Below are 19510 nucleotides of genomic sequence, written 5' to 3' on the forward strand. Positions count from 1 at the left end.
AGAAATCTATGACAGCTACTCCACTTTGTTTTTGAAGCTAGTTGCCAACCTTTTTTTTTTTTACAAAGTGAGAGTCTGAAATGGGGCTGGAGAGATCATAATACATATCTTCTTTGTGTAAAGATACACATTAGTATCTTTCAAAAGTTCTTTTAGTAGGATGGGTATTTAAATTCAGAATCCGTGTTTGTGAATTACATGGATCAGATGTTTGTTACCGTTACCAGGTTTAAATGTGAGAGACTCAGTATTCTGTGATACATTTTAACATCTTGAAGAACAAGAAAACATGGCTGTGGAATGGGGATTTTCTTGAAATGTGTGTAAGACTCTTGCAAAACAGAGGAAAGAACAGAAAACATAGTCAACTTTTGGTTTTTCACATTTACTTTTGTTTTCCTTTCTGTGAAATTCAAAGATCTACCTACCTAGTTTTCCTTAACCTACCCAAGAACACAATACAATTAAACGGTAACAAATTACATTCCTTGCTTGGTGGCTCGTTTATTCTTATCGTTCATTGATAATGAAAAGTCCAGTGCTCTTTGGACTGGTCTGTGCTAGTAGTGATGATGGTAAAATAATGAAGACTCTTTCTCTGTTCACAGATTTTTTTTTTTTTTTTTTTGCAGTTTTTGGCCAGGGCTGGGTTTGAACCTGCCACCTCTGGCATATGGAGCTGGCGCCCTACTCCTTTGAGCTATAGGCACTGCCCTGTCCACAGATTTTTATATTCTAATACACTATAACAAAAAGGAATGAGGCTGGTGGGAGGCCCCAAGTCAAGGCACTTTGTGATGTAGGACATTACAAATGCTTTGTTGAGAGGTCATTCTAAGTTAGCTCCATGGTGGGCTAGGTGAGGTTTTGGTCATCCTGAGCAGGTGTCAAACACTCAGATGGTGAGCCTTACAGTTGAGAGACTAAGCCTGGAATGGAAAACTGCTCTTAACTTTGGGATGTGGGTAAAGCTGAGGGAATCTCTACCAGGGGTAGGAATGGAAGAATACTGCTTTCTTTTCCCAGTGCAGGTGAACACAGTGTACACGTTAGGTTTTTTATGCATATTGTTTCCAGAGAGTTTCTGAGAAATAAGAGTGATATTCCTTTGAGGTGAGATGCCAAGAAGCCACTGGGCTGGCACTGTGCCCTCACCTGGTAAAGACAGAGCCTATTCCATTAAACAGTTCAAGGTAGAACTAGATCTTATTGGTAGTAAAATAAGTGAAAATAAGGATGCTTTTGTTGGGAGGGATTCTAGGAGGGAGGGAAATTATTCTTGGTGTAAAATCTTTTTTTTTTTTTTTAATAAGAGAAATTTATTTTCTCACAGTTTGGAGACTGGAAATCCAAGATCAAGTAGCTGCAGTTTCAGTGTCTGGGGCCTGTTTGATCAATTACATCTTTTCAGAATGACATCTTCATGTGACAAAGGCAGAAGAGCCAAAAGAGGGTGAACACTGTGTCCTCGCAGAAGAGCAGAAGACGCCTCCTCAAGCCCCTTTATAAGGCACTAGTATGTTTTTGAGAGCCTCAGGACCCAGTCACTTTCTACAGTCCCCACTTTTTCCTCATGAATTTTTTATTGATACATAATATTTGCACATATTTATAGGGTTCATGTGATGCTTTGTTACATGCACAGAAGGGTAATAATCAAGTCATGGTATTTAGGGTATCCATTACCTAAGTATTTATCATTTCTATGCATTGAGAACATTTCAAGTCCTCTCTCCTAGCTATTCTGAAATATACAATACATGGTTGTTAACTGCAATCACCCTACTCTGCTAAAGATCATTAGAACTTATTCTTTCTATCTAACTGTATGTCTGTAACCATTAACTATCCTCCACCATCCAAACACCCTTCCCCACATCTGGGATCTAGTGTTATACTCTCTACCTCCCTGAGACCAACTTTTTTAGCTTCTATATGTAAGAACTTGAGATGTTTGTTTAATGTAAAGTCTAAAAGCTATGGATTAAATATTGGTGAAGTCCCTGCCCCCATATTAAATATCAGATTCTTTCGTGGGGAAAATGTACTTAATGTTACTTGCTTAACAGCATTTGAGATTATTCAGTTTTCTTTGTCCTAGAGCACTGCATGTTCTTTTCTATCTCTTGGAGAGAAAAAAAAAATTCCCAGAGATGAAAGTAGTCTCTTCTAGGGTGAATGTAATCATAGTAAAACTGCCATTCTTTAAGGAAACAATATTTACCAGTCACTGTGCCAGGTGTCTTACATACATTACGTATGTTCCAAGAATCATACAAGAGGCAGCTTATCAAACTCACCTGGCAGAGGAAGAAACTGCAACCTTCTCAAGTTCACATAGCTGGTAAGTGACAGGGCTGGGACTAGAGCCCTGATCTGAATTCCTCTAGCATCCACACTGTTCTACTCTCCCAACCTCTGTCTGAGGCCAACCTCTGTCTCTTAATTTTCCCCACTACTCCACAATGTCTCTCAAGTGATAAGAAGAACCCTGTGGCCAAAGCACTACAAGATGGCCGATAGAAGGAAGGTAAAAGTGAGAACGTAATTTAAGACTGTCTATGGGGTTTGTTGGCCTGGTAGCCTCCTGCCTCTTGCCTCAGAGTCCCTCCAGAGCTAACTCTGTACTTCTCCCTTCACATGGGTCCAGTCTCAGCAATTTCCCATATGCTAACTTCCTTCCCCTGGGTGTTCCCCTGTGTGCCCTCTTGTCCAAGTTGGAACTGGCCTGCTAGTCCTCTCTTCACTGTATCCTTCTCTGAGCCTGCTCCCAAAGAAACAGACAGCCCACATTCACTTGCCTTCTTCCTGACATGGAGGGTTCCAACTGTATGGAGGTCCTATCCTTCACTGTGGGCTCTCTCTGACAGCAGTAGCCCCTTCTGTGTAGTTGCTCACTTCAGATAGTGAATTTTAGACACCTAATCACCCACCTGGGTGCCTACACCTACATCAAAGAGTTTTCAAATCTTCTGGTGATTAGAGTCTGACTTGGCACAGAATCTACTTGAGGCTAGAGAGAAGGTTTTTTAAGCCACCCTGATATTGAGAATTGGGTTTTAATAGAGTATTGTATTTGAGACTGCCACTGAAGACATATACCAATGAGTTAGCATACCTATGTGGTCAACAACTAAAGCCTTCCTCCTATGAGGTAGATGAAGATAGGACAGGAAATCACTGTATAAGCTAACATCTCCTAAGCCTGAATCCCTAAAAATTTTTCTTGGAGTGCTCAGAGGTAGAAAATGATTCTTTGGCAGACATGCTAGTTTTGAATAAAAAGAAAAAAAGTAATATACCATCCTTCCTTTTACTCTTATCTGAACCTGACCCAGGGGAAAATGCTGTTTTTTTCCATGTGCTTCATTGTCCCTGTTCAGGTATTCCAGTAGATTACAGCTATGATTTTGATCATGCTCCAAAAAGTAGGAGAAAATTCTCAGCCAATTGAAATTATGCAAGTTTATTGTAAGAGGTCATGCAGAAAGGTATCACTGAGTAACAAAGGGTGACCCCTCCCTGTAGAGATTTACAGGGTCATTTTAAAAATTAGCTGTGACTCTGTGTTTGAAAACATCTGCTGCATAATAAGCACTAGAAATATTTGGCAAATTTCAAGGCAGAAAATGAAAAGGGTTGTTGATAGAACAAATTGTAGTAGTTGCTCTTGATTGAACGTTTACTATACAATACTTTATGGTAGAGATGAACAAGTGCCCATCCACATGAGGCCTGCTCTCCTTCCTGAGCTCATGGAGAGATGACATTCTTAGTCTACTTCTAGTTAGGAAGAGTCATGTGGCTAACTCTTGTCACTGAAATATTAGTAGAAGCATGTTTGTTACTTTCAGAGCAAGGCACATGACAGCCAGCCTGCCACTTCCATTTAGCAGCAAACATTGAAAACCCATGTTGAGGTCTGGAGCCACATAATGGAAGCAGCCTTGATCCATGGGTCACCTGACAGCAGAGAGCCTCTACAAACCCACATCAGATTTTATGTGCACAAAAAATAAATTTTTGTTATGTTAAGCCACTAATATTTCAGGCTTTTATGTTATAACAGTTATAATTTACTTTATCTGGGTAATACACAGGTATTATTACTATTGTTAGGCCTATTTAGTTATTTTAATGACAAAGCTAATAGTAAATTGTAAAAACTTCAGTTCTGGTAAATCACAACTCCCACCTCATTAACATTCTTCTAAAATTCAGCCCCTTTTACAAAAGTAACCATAATTAACAATATGGCATGTGTCATGTTAAAGCTGATTCAAAGCTTTTTCATACATAGATGTGCCACAGGACTATATTGAGTTTTTAACACGCATGAGTAACAGTGTACATATTGCTCTGCCACTTGTCACTTAATGAAATGAATGCAGGATCTTTCCATAGCAGCTCATATAGATCTGCCTTACTTTTTAAACTACTTCCTAGAATTCTTAAGTGTGTACATGCTATGTAATTAACTGTTCTCCTCCTGAGAGACACATAAACTGGTTCCAATTTGTTGTTATAGTCAACAGAATTGAAATTAACACTTTCAAACACAAGTTTTGGGGTAAATATGTGTGTTTCCTTTCCTATAGGAAAGACACAACAAAACAAACATTGGGTTAAAGTTGAGAAAATGTGATGATTCTAAGTTTCTATTCTATTTATGTCTCTTGCCCAGTGATAGATGGGATTGTTAGCACTTTTTTGTGGATTAATTTGAGTTCTCTACAGATCCTAGTTATCAAGCCTTTGCCAGATTCATAATATGAAAATATCTTTTCTCATTCTGAAGATTGTCTATTTGCTTTAATTCTTGTACACTTAGCTGTACAGAAGCTTTTCGGTGTAATTAAGTCCTATTTATTTTTTTGTTGTTGTTGATATTGCCACAGAAGTCGACTTCATAAAATCTTTCCCCAGGCTGACATCTTCAAGAGTTTTACCCACACTTTCTTCTAAGCTTTTCATCATTTCATGCCTTAGATTTAAATCTTTTATCCATCTTGAATCAGTTTTTGTAGTGTTTGTGAAAGTTTCAGGTCCAGTTTCAGAGTTTTATATCTGGTTATCCAGTTCTTCCAGCCATGGTGTCATAGCTTGGTAGGCCTAGACTAAGGTGAAAAAACTCCAGTTAATTCCAATCAAATTTCTGGGCCACAAGCCCTCAACAAAATGGAGTAAGTCTGGTTCACTCCCAAGATATATGGGAAAGTACTCACTAACATCTTGCTTGACTGACTCCCCTGAGAAACAGACCGGGAAGTACCAATTGTCCCCAGACTGACCTTTAAGAAATACAAGGTGGGAAAACTACTGAAACAAAAATGTATGACTAACTAACCACAAAATTCTGCTTCTGTACAATGCTTGCTAACCTACTTGAATGCACCTGGGCAACCTATGTGCCAACCAGGATGCAGACCAAGCCTTAAAAAACCCAACCCCTCAAGCACTTGGGGCAGCTCTCAGAAACCCCATGTTGGGAGGCTGAGGCAGTCCTGGGCCAGCTCTTCAATAAAAAGACTCCTCTTTAAATTTGACTTGTCTGGCAATATGATCTTTGAGAAACTCCTGGGCATAGCATGCTCACAGCAACCTCAAACTCTTGGGCTCAAGCAATTCTCTTGCCTCAGCAGCCCAAGTATCTGGGACTACAGGCGCCCACCACAATGCCCCACTATTTTGTTGTTGTTGTTGTTGTTGCAGTTGTCATTGTTGTTTTTAGCTGGCCTGGACTGGGTTCAAATCCATCAGCCCCAGAGCATGTGGCCCATGCCGGAACTATTGAGCTACGGATGCCCGCCAGAATTTTTTTTTAAATAATATTATCTAACACTGGTCCCTGCGCACAGCTCTCCTCGCAGAGGCCTCGTTCTAAGACTTGGCACGAGAATCAAAAGACGTTGGTCTGCTCTGGGTAAGGTGGCCGCAGTGGAGGCGTCGGAGATGGAATCTTGCGCGGTATAGCGAGATCAGGACTGAATCTGAGGCAACGGAGCTTACTGCATGGAAGCAGTCTGTGGATAAGCTGAGTTGTTGACAGTTCAGATACTGTAACTAGTAGACAGTGACCTACAACAGCCCTGCGGTGGCGCCTGGCTGTCTACTTGGACCAGCAGATCTCTCGCCAGGTTTTTTTGTTGCTTTTAGGATTTCCAGGGAAAGCGTCCAGGCTTTCCATGTTGGGGCAGGTTTTTGTCCTTGTCCACAAGAATAAAGGTTTCACAGACATGATACTTTAGTAATCTGTTAGAAAGTGAAAAAGAGTAAAGAAGTATACCTTAAAACTGTCACCTAGGTATGGATGACAAATATGACTTCAGCAGCGAGGCGACACTCAAGGCTATCAAAGCCGCTAGTAAAAAGTTCGGGAAACATGGGGGTTTTCGAAGACGCACTACTGCAAAGCAAGAGGGTGGGTGACATGGAGGCCGAGCCTGGGGAGCAGCTGCAGGCAACCCCAGCTCACGCAGTGGGTGTAGGAGTCCCTCACCACCCTGTGGCGCTGCGGCGCACCGTACCGCTCCAGGATTCCAGTGAGCCAACATCTTATCCGGTCACAGATGCCGAAACTGCCTTGGAAGCGAGTTCAGTTGGAAGAGCCCACACAGAGGCCACCAAAAGGCATCCTGCAGAAGAAGTGGCGGGAGGAGGACCCCACAGAAACTGTGGACGTGGAGGCGCGGGGTGCTGCGGGGAGCGCAGTGCCCAGTAAGCAGAAGCCTGGGGCCACACTGGGGGCTGCATCCCAGACAGGGCATAAGGACGAGAAGGTGAGGCAGAGGGGAAAGTGGCTCAGGGGGTTGAAGATGAAAAACCCAGGGACTCGAGCAAGCCTAAACCTGAGTGTGGGGTGTACAGCCCCGAAGCCCTGTATTACATCTGCCACCAGCCTCATAACAACAAGTTTATGATTTGCTGTGACCAATGGGAGGAATGGTTTCACGACGATTGTGTGGGCATTTCTGAGGCCCAAGGGAGGCTTTTGGAAAGTGATGGGGCAGATTATATCTACCCAAATTGTATCGTTCTTCAAGTGCAAGATGAGCCTAATTCAGAAACCACAGATCAAAAGAGACTAAATTTAGACCTGGACATACTGATGGCACAGATATTACAAATATAGGGACAGTGGAACAAAAATCCAGTGAAGACCAAGGGACAAACGGTAGAATTGAGAAAGCTGCAAAAGCTTGCTCATCCGAGTGGCAAGAAAAAGAAGCTCAAGATCTTCCAACCTATCGTTGAGGCCCCCAAGTGCATCGGCCCCAGGTGCTCCAGTGTGGTACCGCCTGACTTGGTGTACTGCAGTAATAATGACTGCATTCTTAAACATGCTCCAGCAACTAGGAAATTCCTAAGTTCAGGTAACGATCAAAAGGCAAAGCCTAAAGGTCAAGATCAAAGCAGAAAAGCTCAATGTTCCAAAATGTAATGTTCAGGCAGGCATTTAAATCTCTGCTATGCACAAGACACCAGCTCCAGAAAAAAAAAAAAAAGAAAAGACATTGAAGAATGTACTCGGGGCCCATCTAGGAATGAAGCCCTTGGGAAGGAAGCGGCCTGTGAAAGCAGTAGCCATCCTAGGAGAGCGATCACAATTACAGTGCAGTGAAGCCAGAAAAGACTGCTGCTCTCTCACCTTCACCAGTGTGTGAACGTATGTATCACCTTGGGGCTGGCCTCCTGCACCCTTCCCACTCTTTCTGGATCCCTTCCGCTGGGCCCGTCCAGGACTGGGAGTTGCAGTTGTGCTTGCTTGCTTTATTTATTTATTTATTTATTTTTGAGACAGAGTCTCACTATGTTGCCCTCAGTAGAGTGCCGTGGCGTCACAGCTCACAGCAACCTCAAACTCTTGGGGGCGTCACAGCTCACAGCAACCTCAAACTCTTGGGCTTAAGTGATTTCTCTTGCCTCAGCCTCCTGAGTAGCTGGGACTACAGGCGCCTGCCACAATGCCCAGCTATTGTTGTTGTTGTTGTTGTTGTTTTAAGTTGTCAGTTGCTTAGCAGGCCTGGGCGGGGCTACTGAGCTGCAGGCACTGAGCCTGCAGTTGTGCTTTAATGCTTTGTAAATGCTGGCTACACTATCAGAGCTGGAAGCAAAACTCATGTCCAAGATGCCTCCTGACCCATGTGTCTGTCCCTAATCTGTAGGGACTTTTGTCACTGTTTTCAAGAGCTATACAAACCTCATTGGCAAGTGTTCCACTTTGACAATTGAGTTCTTTATTCTCTGCTTTCATCATCAGGCTCTGGTAAGTATATGTATCATGTTCATCAAAGTCTGATTGAATAGAGACACTGCCCAGCATTCAGAATTCATCTCTGTCCAAACATCAGTTGTTTTTATTGCTCTGTGTAAACATGGGAGTTTTTCTACATTATCAATTTTCAACACATAAAGTCATCACTTCTTTTTCAACGCTGTGGGTTTTGCATCTGATTTTCAATTTAGGCATGATTTTCAATAGTCGAATTTATTTTTGACCGGGCAGGTAGGTTTTTTTTTTTTTGCAGTTTTTTTTTGGCCGGGGCTGGGTTTGAACCCACCACCCTCAGCATATGGGGCCGGCACCCTCCTCCTTGAGCCACAGGTGCCACCCACTTTTCTTTCTTTCTTTCTTTTTTTTGAGACAGACTCTCAAGCTCTTGCTCTGAGCAGGGTGCTATGGCGTCACAGCTCACAGCAACGTCAAACTCCTGGGCTTCAGCGATTCTCTTGCCTCAGCCTCCCAAGTAGCTGGGACCACAGGCACCCTCCACAATGCCTGGCTATTTTTTTGTTGTAGTTGTCATTGTTCTAGCTGGCTCAGGCCAGGTTCAAACCTGCCAGCCTCAGTGTATATGGCCGGCGCCCTACCCACTGAGCTACAGGCACGGCCCCAGGTAGGGTTGTTCACGCCCAGTCCACATGCTGCACACCCACACACACGTTGGAAGCCACTTAACTGCTGCCTACTAGCCCAAGGTGATAATGTGCTGTCACTTTGAGCAGTGTCCTCACTGAAGGCAAAATGTCTTAGGCTTGGTATCTGACTCTCCTCTTGAATGTTTAGAGTGTTAAAGGTCATACCCTGCACCAAATTTCACATTAATGAACTGAAGATATTTCAGATCTTTGAAACCCTAGATTAGTCATGCACCTTGAATCTGCTTCTTCTTCTTGTTTCTCAACCCAACCGTCCAAAGGTAGGTTTCTCAACCCAACCCTCCAAAGGTAGATTATTTAAAATATGTCCACAGAACACATCTTAATTCTATTTTTAACTTCTTTTTAGTTCTGTTTTTATTTATGCTGTTTATAGTGAATTTTTTGTGCTTTTGTAAAAAAACATCAAAAGGTTAAATGGCCCTGACTTCCAAGGTTGTAGCAGGGAGCTACTGTACTTGCCTTCAGTGAGCCTGTTAGCAGGTGACTGGGGAGGGCGCTCCTGCAGGGGGTGATAGAGCCTGTGTGGCTGAAAACATATGTAACTTCGTTTTTATAATGCAGACAGCCCAAGTCCTAAAAAATGGAGTCACAAGTAAATTGAATTAACCAATTGACCTATTATAATGGATCTCAATACATTTCAGGCTGTTTGAGCCAAGAATTTTACGCTAACAAAAAAAAATAATATCTAACAAACACTAGTGAAAGGATGGGGGGGATTGTCATTATACCTAAAGAACTTTTAATAATATCCTTAAGTTTTCCTAAGCAATTCCAGTTGTAGCAATTTATCTTACATTAACAGCCAGAGATAAACACAGAAACTTAGTATATGAGGATTTTTTTCTAGCCAACCATGAATCAAAGCCAAGTCAAAGAGAAAAATCATGGCAGGCAGGTGACTGCTACTGACTGACAGATCTGAGGAAATACGTAAATCACTCCTTTGGTAACAAAAATAACTAAAGGGACACATTGAGAGTACCATAATTCCTGCTTGAACAGGAAAAATTAGTGTCACTGTAATTTGGATTTAAATGTAGATTTGGCTCCATTTTCTAGTGATTAGGTGGTGATATCAAAGAACATTTCGATTGCACTTACACCTGTGTAGACAGATGCACTTACACCACACGTATACCAACATGTAGATAGATAGATGATTGATTGATAGATAGATAGATAGATTTATTTCATGAATGAAATACACTGTGATAGATTCTATTATTGTCCCCAGTTCTTCACTCTTCCTTCCATTCCTATTCTAGTCATGGTCTCATTGTGACTAGACTGTACTTCCCTATTTATTGTCTTTGGGTTCAGACTGGCTTTGGCCAAATGCTGTGACAATCAGGGACCTGAAATGTGCTTCTGCTTTGAAGCACTTGCCCTCTCTTGCACTTCTACCATCACCAACAGAAAAAGTCCCAGCCAGACCCTCTAGTCCCAGTCTACCTATGATGAGAAGCAGAGGCACCTTAGCCAACCTGAAGACTGTGAGAACAAATGATTGTTGTGTTAAGATGCTGAAATTTATGGCTATTTCTTAGGCAGCAGAAGTTAACTGAATCTATTACAGCGTATTTCATTCTTTCAGGGCTAGCTAGCAGTGGTTACAAAAAAAGTTGTATTTCAATTTTTTATGATCTTTGTTTTCCACTGGGACCACATATTATTCTTAAATGTATTTTTAAAAGTTAAGAAAAATAAACATTAAAAAGGCATGAAAATAACATGGATGGCAGTAAAGTCATGAAAATGAGAAAAATAAGCAAGAATGTTCAAAGAGTAGTTGAATGATATGATTATTTCACCTACAAAATGAAGAAAAATTAAAGATTATTCATAGACTCTTCTCTCTCAAAATGGTGGATTAGCAAAAAGCAAACACATCAGAGGATAAATTTTGATATTTCATGGTTTTCTATATAGTTTATGGAGCATATTTATCTCACACCACCTAGAAGGGCAATATGCAGTATTTAAATGCATGAGATTCCATAACTAGACATCTAGTGTTTGAATTCAGGCTCTACCATTTACTAGCTGTGTGATCTTGGATAAGTTACTTAACCTCTCTGTGCCTCTTTTATCATCTGTAAAATTTGGATAATAATAAATAGTACCTAGTTATAAGTTATTCTGAGAATTACATGTAAGGCTTTCAGAACAGTACCCACCAATTCATAAGAATTTTGTGTAATGGTTAATCTTTATTTTATTATCAAAAATATTTACTGAGTTGTTATTTTGCTTGTTGATGCTAGTACATGGTGGTGTGTACATTATGCTAGTACATGCTAGTACATGTCTTTTTCATCCAGAGACAATATAGTTGTACATGTAGAAATAACATTCTGACAGGGGATAGTCCCCGAAACATTACAGGAAATTGTCCATTAAGTCAATAAAATATATTAATATTTTTAAAGTTCACCTATGACTATCACGCAAATTTATTAGCCTTATTTCCTTATCCCCTATTTGTATGGGATAAATTAAGTGCTTTAATAGACAGACATCTTATTCTTTGCCATTAGTAAATAGCTAAGCAATAAAAAACTGAGAACTCAACTGGGACCACATCTTGGACTCAGTAACATATATATATATTTTTATTGTCAGGGATTCATTGAGGGTACAAAGAACCAGGTCACACTGATTGCATTTGTTAGGTAAAGTCCCTCTTACAATTGTGTCCTTCCCCAAAGAAGTGTGTCATACGCTATGATCCCCCACTCCCCTCTGTCCTACTCTCTCTCTGTTCCCCCATTCCCCTACCTCCACCATGTACTAGCATCAATTGTTCTCATATTAGAATTGAGTATAGTGGATTCTTGCTTCTCCGTTCTTGTGATGCTTTACTAAGAATAATGTGTTTCAACTCAGTGCAAGTTAATACAAAAGATGTAAAGTCACCATCCTTTTTAGTAGCTGAATAGTACTCCATGGTATAAATATACCACTGCTTGTTAATCCATTCCTGGATTGGTGGGCATTTAGGTTTTTCCACAATTTGGTGATTATAAATGGAACTGCCATAAATAGTCTAGTGCAAATGTCCTTATGATAAAATGATTTTTTCTTCTTCTGGGTAGGTGCCTAGTAATGGGATTGCAGGATCAAATGGGAGGTCTAGTTTGAGTGCTTTGAGTATTCTCCATATTTCCTTCCAAAAAGGCTGTACTAGTTTGCAGTCCCACCAGCAGTGTAAAAGTGTTCCCTTCTCTCCACATCCACGCCAGCATCTGCAGCTTTGAGATTTTGTGATGTGGGCCATTCTCACTGGGGTTAGATGATATCTCAGGGTGGTTTTGATTTGCATTTCTCTGATAATTAGGGACGATGAGCATTTTTTTCATGTTTGTTAGCCATTCAAACATATGAATACAACCTTAGAGAAGGTTCAATTCATTTCTCTTGCCCATTGATATAAGGGATTGTTGGCTCTTTTTATGTTGCTTAATTTGAGTTCTCTGTAGATCCTATCAAGCTTTGTCTAATCCATAATATGCAAATATATTTTCCCATTATGATGGGTATCTATTTGCTTTTTTTTGAGACAGAGCCTCAAGCTGTCGCCCTGGGTAGAGTACTGTGGCATCATACCTCACAGCAACCTCCAACTCCTGGGCCTAAGCGATTCTCTTGCCTCAGCCTCCCAAGTAGCTGGGACTACTGGTGCCTGCCACAACACCTGGCTACTTTTCTTTTGGTTGGAGTTGTCATTGTTGTTTGGCAGGCCCGGGCTGGATTCCAACCCAGTATGTGGCTGGTGCCTTAGCCACTTGAGCTACAGGCACCAAGCCTATTTGCTTTTGTTGTTGTCTCCTTAGCTGTACAGAAGCTATTCAGTTTAATTAAGTCCCCTTTGTTTATTTTTGGTGTTGTTGCAATTGCCACTGAAGTCTTCTTCATAAAGTCTTTCCCCAGGTCAATACCTTCATGTGTTTTCCCCACACTTTCTTGGAGAATTTTTATTGTTTCATGCCTTAGATTTAGATCTTTTATCTATCTTAAATCAATTTTAGCAAGTGGAGAAAGGTTTGGGTCCAGTTCCAGTCTTTTACATGTGGATATCCAGTTCTCCCAGCATCATTTATTGAATAGGAATTATTTCCCCCTGTGTATGTTCTTGTTTAGTTTATCAAAGATCAGGTGGCTATAAGATGTTAGTTTTATCTCCTGGTTTTTTATTTGGTTTCAGACTTCTATTTCTGCATTTTTGTGCCAATACCATGCTGTTTTCATCACTATGGCCTTGTAGTATAGCCTAAAGTCTGGTAGGCTGATGCCCTAACTTTGTTTTTATTACTAAGAATTGCCTTAGCTATATGGGCTTTTTCTGGTTCCATACAAAATTAAGAACTATTTTTTCCAAATCTTGAAAGTATGATGTTGGTATTTTACTGAGGATGGCAATGAATCTGTAGATTGCTTTGGGAAGTATAGTCATTTTAATGATATTGATTCTTCCCAGTCATGAGTACGGTATGTTCTTCCATTTGTTAATATCTTCTGCTATTTTTTTAGGGTTTCATAATTGTCTTTATAGAGGCCCTTCATGTCTTTTGTTAAATATATTCCTAAATATTTCATTTTCTTTGAAGCTACTGTAAAGAGAATTGTATCCTTGATTAGCTTTTCATCTTGACTGTTATTAGTATATACAAATGCTACTGATTTTTGGACATTGATTTTATATCCTGAGACATTACTGTATTTTTTGATCACTTCCAGGAGTCTTGGGGTTGAGTCTTTGTGGTTCACTCAGTATAAGACCATTTCATCAGCAAAGAGGGAAAGTTTGACTTCCTCTACCTCGACTTGGCTGCTCTTTATTTCCTTCTCTTGCCTGATTGTATTGGCTAGTCTCTAGAACTTCCAGCACTATGTTGAATAGTTGTGGTGATAGAGGACAGCCTTGTCTTATTCCAGTTCTTAGTGGAAAAGATTTTAGTTTTCCTCCATTCAGTATAATATTAGCTGTTGGTTTGTTGTAGATGGCTTTCAATCAGTTTAAGAAATGTGCCACCTATGCCTATTTTCTTCAGAGTACTAATTAGAAAAGGATGCTGAATTTTGTTGAATGCTTTATCTGCATCTATTCAGAGGATCATATGGTCTTTGTTTTTGCTTCTGTTGATATGGTGAATTATGTTTATGGACTTGCATATGTTAAACCAGCCTTGCATCACTGGGAAGAAACTTAATTGATCGTGATGTATGACTTTTTTAATGAGAAGCTGAAATCTATTAGTTAGGATTTTAGTGAGAATTTTTATATCTATATACATTAGTGAAATTGTTCTGAAGTTCTCCTTTTTAGTTGGGTCTTTTCCTGTTTTGGTATCAGTGTGATGTTTGCTTCATAGAACATGTTGTGAAAGATTCTGTCTCAATTTTTTTGGAATAGTTTCTGCAGTGTGGGTATAAGCCTTTCTTTGAAGGTTTGATAGAATTCTGGTGTGAAGCCACCTGGACCAGGGGATTTTTTTTGTTGGGAGACTTTTTATTGTCACTTTGATCACAGTACTTGAAATTAGTCTATTCAAGAGATCTATTTCTTCTTGATTAAGTCTAGAGAGAGGGTGTGATTCCGAGTATTGATCCATTTCCTCTAGCTCTGATGTTCTTTCTTCTCCATGTTCAAATTTATGGGTGTAGAGTTTTGTGTAGTAGTCAGTCTGGCCAAAGGTTTATCTATTTTATTTATTTTTTCAAAAATCACCTTTTTTCCATTAATTTTCTGAATTATTTTTTGTTTTCAATTTCATTAATCTCTGATTTAATTTTGGTTATTTCTTTTCTTCTGCTGGGTTTAGGGTTAGATTGTTCTTCTTTTTTTTCCAACTCTATAAGATGGTTTCTGAGTATGTTGATGTGTTCACTTTCTGGTTTTCGAATGTATGCATCTAGCGCAATAAATTTTCCTCTCAGGACTGCTTTTGCTGTGACTTGTGTCCTCCTTGTTGTTATGTTTGAAGAAATTAACAATTTCATCTTTTATCTCTTCCTGAACTCAACCATCATTGTTTGATTTCCATGCCTTTGTGTGGAGATGAACATTTTTGTTGAAGTTGAGTTCCACCTTTATTCCCTTGTGGTCTGAGAAAAGGTATGATTTCTACTCCTTTAATTTTGCTGAGGTTTGATTTGTATCCTACGATGTGATCTATTTTGAAGTACATGCCATGGGCTGACAAGAAAAAAGTGTATTCTTTTGCTTTGGGATGGTGTGTTCTGTATATGTCTATTAATCCCATTGTTCTAGGGCAGTAGTTCTCAACCTTCCTAATGTCGCAACCCTTTAATACAGTTCCTCATGTTGTGGTGATCCCCAAGCATAAAATTATTTTCATACACCTGTATTTGTACGGGGTGTATGTGATGATTTTAGGCGACCCCTGTGAAAGGGTTGTTCCACCCCCAAAGGGGCCATGACCCACAGGTTGAGAACTGCCGTTCTAGGGTCATGTTTAAATCCTTTGTATCTTTGTTTAGTTTCTGTTTAAAGGATCTGTCCATTCTGTTAGAGGGGTATTAAAGTCCCTGGCTACTTTGGTGTTATGAGATACCATATTGCTCAGACCCCTCAAGGTCTGTTTCACAAATCTGGGAGCATTTAAGTTAGGTGCATAAATATTCAAAATTAAGATGTCTTCTTATTGTACTATTCCTTTGAGCTGTATGAAATGTCCATCTGTATCTTTCTTCACTTTAGTTGCTTTAAATCTGCTTGTATCTGAGAATAAGATTGCAACCCCTCCTTTCTTCTGATTTCTATTTGTTGGAAATACAGTTTTCTATTTTCCATCCCTTAACCTTGAGCATATGGATGGCGTGTGTGTTTTTTTTTTTTAATCCATTCAGCCAACCTGTGCTCCTTCAGTGGGAAATTCAATCCGTTGACGTTTATTGAGCTTATTGATAAGTGTGGTAAAATTTTATTCATCTTGTTATGAAAAAGTCTTTTGTACAGTTTTACCCTTTGCACCATTGTGAAAGCTAAATTTTGGCCTTTAGCTTCTAAGTATTTACTTTGGTGGTGGTCCCTGGTAGTCTTCAATGTTGAGAATAGGTCTAAGTATTTCCTGTGGCACTGGTCTTGTGTCAAATTTCTTCAGTGTTTGTATATCCGCAAAAGATTTGATTTCTCCATCAATTTTAAAGCTTAGTTTAGTGGGATACAGAATTTTGGGCTGAAAATTATTTTGTTTAAGGATATTGAAGATGGATGACCATGCTCTTATGGCTTGGAAAGTTTCAGTTGAAAAGTCTGCTGCCATTCTAATGGCTCTGCCTCTGTAAGTCAGTTGGCACTAATTCCTAGCTGCTTGCAGTATTTTCTTCTTCATCTTGACTTTGGACAGGTTCATTACAATGTGCTTTGGAGAAGCTCTGTTAAAGTTGAGATGACCTGGGGTACAATATCCATCTGAAAGGAGTGTGTTAGTATCTTTAGTAAAACTTGGGAAGTTTTCATTTGTGATAGTCTCCAGTATGGCTTCCATACAGATTCCTATTACTTGTATGTTTCAATGCTTCATGGAATCTCCTAGTTCTCTAAGTGCCTGCTCTGCTTTCTCTCTCTTCTTTTTTGCCTCTATAACAACCTGGATTAACTCAAACACTTTATCCTCTAGCTCTGATGTTCTTTCTTCCCCATGGTCTAATCTATTTTTGATACTTTCTACTGCATCTTTACATTCCCTGATTGTCTCCTTCATTTCCTTAACCTCTGCCATATTCTTTCTATATTCTATATATCCCTCATCTGACTTTTGGTTCTGTCTTTCCATTTTCTCATCCATTCCATTTATTGTCTTAATCATCCATATTTTAAATTCCCTTTCTGTCAAATCCATTAATTCTTTATAGGAAGAGTCTTCTGTAAAAGTTGCCTTATGGTCCCTTATAGGAGTTGCTCTATTTTGGTTTTTTCATGGTGCCTGCATATTTCTGTTGGTTCCTCCTCATGTGTGCTTTCTTCTTGTTCACCTCCTTGTGCTCCTTTTTCCTTCTCACTTCCTCCTTTCCTTCGAATTACCATATCTCAGAGTTTAGGTGTTGAAGAAGCCTCTCGATATGATGCCAAAAGGTGGAGAAAGGAAAAGAGCAAGCAGAGAGAAACAAAATGAAAGGAAAGAAGGAAAGGCTAAAAGAGAAGAAAATAAAAGAAAGAGAGAGAAAAGTGAAGGGGGAATAACAGAAAAAAAACTTGAAGAACAGAAGATAGGAAGAGAGGATGAGAGTGATGGAAGAAATGGTATTGATCAGCATGGTGCTAAGGCCACACCTGTAACTCAAAGATTTTGAGGAGCTGGACTGGGTGGGTTTCTCGAAATCTGATGCTCCTTACCAGCCTGAGCAGAGCCAGACTCTTCCTCTGCCAAAAATAAGAAGAGAAGAAAAAGAGCAAAAACAAAAAAACAGGGAGGAAAAATTAAGTAAGGATAAAAATGAAATAGAAAAATTCTGCAGCATGATCTTGCCAATACTTTTCTTCCTAGGGCCAAAAGTACAAAGGTCTCTTAGCCTCCTTGAGCCAGACTACTGCTGTGGCCGATCTGCCAGACCACAGCTGTGTCACCCCCAGCTCTCAGCAAAAGAAAAGAAATAATGTTAAAATAAGAATAGTTGAAGGAAATTAAAAATACCATTGTATCAAATAAAGGAGAGCTAGGAAAGTGCAGTAAAGAAAGAAAGGATAAAGACAAACAAATACACACAAACAAAAAGGAGGAGTTATCTTAGCTGTAGCAGAAGTGATTTATGCAGGAGAGATGACAAGAGTCATCTTGTCATAAGAGTCGCTACACAGAGAGAGAATGTAGAGGAGTGAAATATGGTGAGAGAATAAGTGAGGCAAAAAAACACTGTAACCAAAAAATACAGGAGCCCTTGCTCTTGATGAAAGTAAAAATGGGAGTTAAGAAAAGAACCGACCAAACAAATTAGCAAGAAACAAAACACATCAAGATAACATTTTTTAAAAAAAGCTTTAACAACCAAAACTAAGCAAACTCTGCAACAAATAGAAGAAGAAAAATAAAAGAAAATAGAAAATAGTGACAACAAAACGAGAAAAAAAATTTAATTAAAAAATTAAAATTATACACACACACACACAGTATATACGTATGGCAGAAAGGGCTGACTTTAGTAGGGATATATTTGTGTTGCAATATACTGCCATGACACAAGGTGGCGCTGTGGATTTAGGGGAAGGACAACACAGCAGTAGCCTCTCTAGTTCCTAGGCATTGACCTGTTTCCAACTTAATTGTCTGTGGTAATCACCTGATTATTTCCCCAGCTTTCAGACCCTGCCAGGTTGAGATTTCAAAGCTCTCCAAAATCCTTCAGAAGCAGGTTTCACTGTGCCCCTGACAGTTCCCATGAGGTGCAGAAGTCCCTGAGCCTGTCAGGAGTGGAGGTCTGATCCCAGCATGTAGAACTAAGAAGGCCGTGTCCCTGTAGGAGGCCCACTCTCATGACCTTCTTGCAACCTTCCTGCAATGGCTGCCCCTTGGCTGTCAAGACTTTCCCAGTATGGCTGTTTTGACCATCACAAACCGACAGAAAATCCACTCCAACCAGCACTCAAATCTGCCTGCTGTACACTGTTCAGGCACACCCACCCTTCCAAGATTTCCACTCAATGTGCAGCTTCCCCTGAGAACCCAAAACCTGCAAAAAGGCTTCCTACCGTCTTGGACCTCTACGGCAGAGCTGGTTGCTCTCACCGCTGGCAAAAACTTGCCTAGTGTGTCTCTGCCACTCCGATTCCGGCACTGCATCCAGAATATTACCACCTTGCTGTGCACCCAATCCACAGCTCCAGGCAAGGAGGCACACGGCACAGCTTGGCTCTCTCCTTTTCCCCAGATGCTCTAGGAGAGCTCAGCCAATCCATCCATCTGGTCCTCCATCTTGCTCTGCCCCCTGGACTAAGTATGGCATTTAAACCATTTAAGGATAGTTGGGCATCCAGGGATACCTCTTATTGTATTTTTTTTTTTTTTTTTTTTGCAGTTTTTGGCCCAGGCTGGGTTTGAACCCGCCACCTCCGGCATATGGGGCCAGCGCCCTACCTTAATCTGAAGCAGTTCTGATGATCTCTTTTGAGAGTAATATAGAAGAAGGATTAGAATATGTTGGAAGTGCTGCATAATCAAGGCATTGTTTTCATGTGTATTTTATACTTTTTAAATGATTTTTAATTTAGATTTTCCAAACTGGACTATTTAATACATAATTTTATACATAAAAATACCTCGTAAGATCACTTTTATCTAGATGATGGAATTTATGACTAGATATACACATTTGGGTCAGTTGGATTTCCTTTATTTTGCATTTATATGACTTTTGGAATGTAGCATTATGCTTTTTTAAATATAACTCATACATATCCGAAGCATTTTCCTGTCTGACTCTATTGTGCCTTATGGAGGGGAGGGAAGGGGGGAGGTTGGGGTGGAGGGAGGGTAATTGGTGTGGTCACACCTACGGTGCATCTTAGAATGGGTACAGGCGAAACTTACTAAATGCAGAATACAAA

At 40.1% G+C, this 19510-nt stretch overlaps 1 pseudogene; it reads left to right on the forward strand.

Moving 5' to 3' along the window:
- Nucleotides 1–6916: 6916 nt before the first annotated feature.
- LOC128576744 (death-inducer obliterator 1-like) lies at nucleotides 6917–18843 on the forward strand (annotated as a pseudogene).
- The last annotated feature ends 667 nt before the right edge of the window (nucleotides 18844–19510 follow it).

This window comes from Nycticebus coucang, chromosome X (genome assembly GCF_027406575.1).
Source record: "Nycticebus coucang isolate mNycCou1 chromosome X, mNycCou1.pri, whole genome shotgun sequence".
Taxonomy (NCBI): Eukaryota; Metazoa; Chordata; class Mammalia; order Primates; family Lorisidae; genus Nycticebus; species Nycticebus coucang.